The sequence below is a fragment of the Macrobrachium nipponense genome, chromosome 42, assembly GCF_015104395.2.
Source record: "Macrobrachium nipponense isolate FS-2020 chromosome 42, ASM1510439v2, whole genome shotgun sequence".
In the NCBI taxonomy this organism is placed as follows: Eukaryota; Metazoa; Arthropoda; class Malacostraca; order Decapoda; family Palaemonidae; genus Macrobrachium; species Macrobrachium nipponense.
Genome location: NC_061103.1, coordinates 26,430,031 through 26,436,013, shown reverse-complemented (window position 1 = coordinate 26,436,013; position 5,983 = coordinate 26,430,031).

Here is a 5,983-nt window from a genome sequence, read left to right as displayed (position 1 = left end):
TGCATAGTGAAATTGCTTCCTCATTCCGGGTACATTAAGGGGCAGGAAATGAGGATCCGATATTCCAGTCACGTGACTTGGCTCTTCATTAAGGAATGTCCTCCGATATGAGCCCATCAGGAATCTCGTTGACAAGGAATGCATTCCTGCTCCTCGCTGCTTTAGGAGTCATTTCGGTTCCTTCTGTCTAGGCGGTACACACTTTTGATCTTGTATATTGCTTTTCTGTTCTGACTAATTTTGTCCCTTTCTTTTTTTCTTCTTAGTTTTCAACGTAAATGGTTCTATGTATTTTGATTTCACGAATCTCAAAAACTTTGATCTTAACCGATTGTTTGTTTAGTGGCTAGTTATATTGGATACGTCTGCGTTGATAGTTTACTTCTTAAAATTTCGTATTCAATTTCTTTTGCTTTCATTACCTCATGTGGGGCACTGTAGGCATTACGTAAGGTTCTTTGCTGCGTGTCTTCGGCCCCTAGATGCAACCCTTTTCGTTCCTTTTATTACACCTCCTTTCATATTCTCTTTCTTCCATCTTACTTTCCACCCTCTCCTAACAATTGATTCATATGCGACTGCGAAGTTTTCTTCCTGTTACACCTTTCAAACTTTTTACTGTTAATTTCCGTTTCAGCGCTGAATGACCTTATATATATGTCCCAGTGCTAGGCCTTTGGCCTAAATTCTATATTCAATCAATTTGCTTTCATTGCTGAAAAGGAATTGTCATTCTCTAAGGTCATCTGTATAATCAGGTTTTATATATTTATTTATTATTTTTTTTTTATTGTAGCGTAGCGTTAGAGCCCTTTGTCGAGTAATGTTTTTTTTTCCAGTAAAGTTATGCGTATCATTTGTACATAGCGTCGACACACACAAAAAGAATTGCTTAATGAATTTTCGATAAAGAATAACAGACATGTCGCCAACGTAGTGCACGATAAATATCTTTTGTTTTTACGTCCTTAATGTTCTTATGTCCATGCCGTCAAACATCATCCCATTTGGCGCCATAAAAGCTTCCCAAAGAGCCTCTGTAAACAGCGACAAATAGGAGACTCTTTGCGAAGGGCAGATTCCTAAAGCGAGTCAGCGTTCCTCTAATTCTGTTATGTCAAGTGTTGTTGGGCGGCTTCCATTAAGTGTTCGAATTAGCCTGTGTGGCATCGGCTGGACTGATGAAGCTGTTCAACAGATTCGTTTTGTTTTCTCTCGGCGAAATTTTGTGGTTTTCTGTACGGTGGGTTTTAGGTGGGTTATGTGTGTTGTGTACGTGCTTATTCAGAGACTGTTCGTAATTTGTTTGTGTATGTTGCGTTTTTATTCATAAACTGTTCATAGTTTGTTTACGTTGCGTGTTTATTCATAAACTGTTCATAGTTTGTTTGTGTATATTGCGTTTTTATTCATAAGCTGTTCATAATTTGTTTTTGTATATTATTACGTTTTTATTCATAAGCTGTTCATGATTTGTTTGTGTATATTACGTTTTTATTCATAAGCTGTTCATAATTTGTTTGTGTATATTGCGTTTTTATTTATAAGCTGTTCATAATTTGTCTGTGTAATTTGCGTTTTTATTCATAATTAATTCATAAATTTTGTTTATGTATATTGAGTGTTTATTCATGAATTGTGCTAAATCTGTGTATATTGCGTTTTTATACATAAACTGTTCATAATTTATTTGTGTATATTACCTTTTTATTATTTTTTAAATGCCTTGTCATTTCATTAATTAAAGATCAAGAGTTAGGACTGATCGTTTTTTTCGATGAATTTATACGTAATTGGCATCGTAACTGTAGTATCCCTTCCATACTGATGAACTGTCAGAGTATTTCCGTAATAATTATACTTAGTGTCACAGACCTTTGGCGGATTCAATGCTTTATTGTCAACTACAAATTTTGTGGAAACGTTCATACTGGTGCTTGAAAGCAAGTTCTTTATTAATTAGGCTTGCCTTTGGCTGTTCTTATGCCAAAGATCAGTGTCAGCCAAGTGATAGGCTTTCTCTTTATATTGATAATTATTATTACTGGTGTTATTTTACACTTCACACTGGTGAAGTGTCTTGCTTTCTTCATGTGTTTGTTTGTGTTGTCCTACTTTTGAATCTTTGACCACACTGGTGCATCACAGCTCCTCTCTACAAGAAAAATTAATATTATTTCACTCCCATATTTCCAGTCATATACCACGTCAGAGCCTTGGATATGTCACCCAGAATTGTGAATGCTGAGCATTCATAAATTTCAGTAATTTCAGACATTTATTTACAAAGTCAAACAAAATGGTGATTCTGCTTTTTCCATTCAACAGCGTTTAGCTCTATGCTGAGCCCGAAGGGGTAACGGAGATTAGTTTGAAATTATTTCCATAGAATATTTATGAAATAATGAAAGAAGCATGTACGACAGCTGGCGATGTTGCTTCTCTACGAGATATGGACTGAACACAAAATCGTTATCGTTGTGTCAGGCGGAGGGACCTTACCTGATTGTATAATTAGTTTTTTTTATATATATAATTTGGATGCAGTATATAAAATCATTTCGAATTCTTTCTCTTTCAAACCGTTATTTTATTATATTAACGAAGAGTAGTTTCAGAATTACAAATAAGATCATCTCCAAATTTTCTTAGTATGATGAATTTTATAATCTGGTATGGACTATGGAACAGACATTATTATTATTATTATTATTATTATTATTATTATTATTATTATTATTATTATTATTATTATTATTATTATTATTCATTTATTTTTTTTTAAATAAAAATATTCCGAACTTGATAACACTGATATAAGACATAATAAACTCTCAACCAGATCTGAGGCAAAAGTACGGAGACCTTTCATGTATATTTTCATATTGGTACTAAAATTACAGAACAGGATGTAAAACAGGAAACGCTGCGATCTGTCAGCAGAAAACACTTTCTTCCCATGTAAATTTCTCCGAAGTAGTGAGCAAATTTCTTTCTTAGTATTAAACCTTGCATTCTCCATGATCTCACTGCTGTGTTTTTTTTTATTTTTTTATTTTTTTTTAAGATACGTATGTTCATAAAGGTTCTTATCAATTTCTTCTTCAAATTTCCCTTTATCACATGAACCATTTTTTTCCCGATAATTCTTTCATCACCCTTGTTATGCCTCTATATATTTACATATATACAAAAATGCAACTCTAGGAATGACCAGATTCCACAAGCAGAGCAAAAGCAACAATTTTCAATTGGGAATTACTATGAGAACTAATATAGATTGTCATTTAACTGAAAATGTATCTACAAAAAAAAGTATATATCTTTCATCACCCTTATTATGCCTCTCTCTCTCTCTCTCTTCTCTCTCTCTCTCTCTCTCTCTCTCTCTCTCTCTGTTATGAGGCACATCTACTATTCATCTGATACCTGTAAAACACTGTTATTCTTCCCTTTCTCATTGTAATGTCTCTGTTTGGTGTTTGTTACATGTTTTGTCGTTGAATGTGACGGATTTTTTATATGATGAATTTATTTCAAATTACTTCGTTATTGATCCGATTGTTATAGTTATTTAATTCCTTGTGTTACTTCCTATTTACAATGAAATCCCACATCATTCTCAGTTTAATCAAAATCTTTTTTCTTGATGGATAACTCTTTCAATGCTTTATTTAAATAAACTTGACTGTCAATTGAAAAGGGACAGACGACTAAGATTTCACTATAGTCTGTTTTTTCCGTCTGTCCACTCGCTTGTGGTATTTGCGTATGTAACACTGCGTCCCGGGCTTCAGATGGTTACGCTATGTGTAAGTTTTAGGTAAATAAAAGGATATCTGGGTGTACATTTGCAACTGAAAAGTGTTTTAATAATTTACTGTATGCGAATTACACCATTAATATTCGAAATAGGATATTGTTATTATTGTTGAATGCAAGCTGAATGTAACTATCCAAAGCTCGGGACGAAGTGTTACCATACGCAAACACCACAGGCGGGTGGACAGATGAAAAAAAACGAGCATAGATTTTCTTTACTAACAAATCTATTTGTTTTCTAACTTGAAAATAAAACATTAAAAAACCACTGATCTTTTGCACTGCAGCAATTCTTGCATGTCTATTTTATTGTATAACAGTTTGATAAAAATAATAATAGTAATAAAAAAAGTCAATCGACAAACGTTCACAGTAAGAAAGAGATATACTCAGAAAATAATGATACTTTGTTGTGCTTCTGTATTATTACAATAAAACTTTTAAAACTTAGAATTGTTCGCGCTGGAAACACCTAGGATTTACGTTTTTACCCTTCGTCGTTTTAATATCCAACCTTTTGCAGTTGATATCAATGCGACATTCAACTAATCTCTGAGAGCGAGGTGCTACCATGCAAGATTTTCTAAAAGGATAATGATGCGATGACGAGATCTGTTATGGAAATGACATTTCTTTCAGCAAAATCTGTAAAATTGTAATGCCTTCGGGGGCACTGAGTCGTCGCAATCAGGATTATGCATCTTGTAGCATTGCAAAAAATCATTCTAAAGGTGCTTGCCTGTTTGGAAACAATAAAAGGTGAATGCACAGCCATAACCTTCCAGTCTCGCGTTTTCTATTTATTAGCGTTGTGCGTCGTAAACATTTAAGATTTCTTGTCCGTATTTCTTGAATTCATTCATGTTTATTATCTTCCAATTTCCTATTTTGAATTTATCCTCAATATTTATAACCCGGGAGGTTCTTAGCTTTCCGTATGCTTTAGATAAGGACCATTTCTAAATTATGCTTATCTGCTTGTATATTTGGCAGAATCCGTACAGGATGAATTGGCTGTTTACACTAAAGACAGTAATGCAGTTTTTTAGCTGGCTAAGGCCAATGACCCCTGCTGTTATTCGCTGGTTGTCAACGAAATTTTTATGCTCCTTTTGAGTAAGGCTGCAATTTTTCGACTCCTGGTGAACTGTGGGCATGACTTAAGGTTTTTGCAGCATCTCTTCGGCCCTTAGCTGCAACCTTTTTTTAGTGAACCTCTGTTCATAATCTCTTTCTTCCATCTTGTTTCCTACCTTCTCCTTACATTTGATTCTTAGTGCAATTGCGGATTTTCCCTCCTTTCACATCTTTGAACCTCTTTACTGTCCATTTCCGTATCGGTGCTGAATGACCTCATAGGTCGTAGCACTTGGCATTTTGCCTAAATTCTGCATTCTGTTGTATTGGACAATATCTGATTGTGGATATAACCTTTATCTAAAGAGATGTCAACCTAACAAGGCAGCTTGCGCTCATAGCCTGAGCTTTGGGCTCTAATCCTGGTATTACCAGCTGGGGCCGCTGGATCTGATGTTCACTGTTTGCCATGGCTGCCCCCAAATAAATAAATTGGTGAATAAAGAAATAAAAAGGTTTGCCTGTACATCAAAACTGGATAATAAACATTGCATTGATTCTAGCCTGTTCATGATTTCATGTTCATGAATAACAGACAAATCGAGTTAGCAAGATTATTAATCAAGAGTCCAGTGGTCCTCACTTTACAAATATCTCTGATTTATATTCCCTCTCAGCCGTCTGCCACGTCTCAAACGTCATAAAAATTGCAAGGAACTCAGGCGGATTGGAGGGCCGCGTTCCTTTGAGTGTTGGTAAATGGATTTGAGGGCATATTTCCAGCTCGCCTACTCGTCCCCATATGAGGTTTTTCACAAATGCTTCTGTGGAAGAGCTCGTTGATGACAACGGCATTTCTTGAGTCTCTTCTTCACTTTGCAACTTGGACTGTAGAGCCGTTGTAGTCGTCTGTTTGTCCCTGCTTGTTCTTACAGAGAGAGAGAGAGAGAGAGCGAGAGAGAGAGAGAGAGAGAGAGAGAGAGAATCATTATTTGTGTACACCCCTTGAGAGAGAGAGAGAGAGAGAGAGAGAGAGAGAGAGAGAGATCATTATTTGTGTACACCCCTGAGAGAGAGAGAGAGA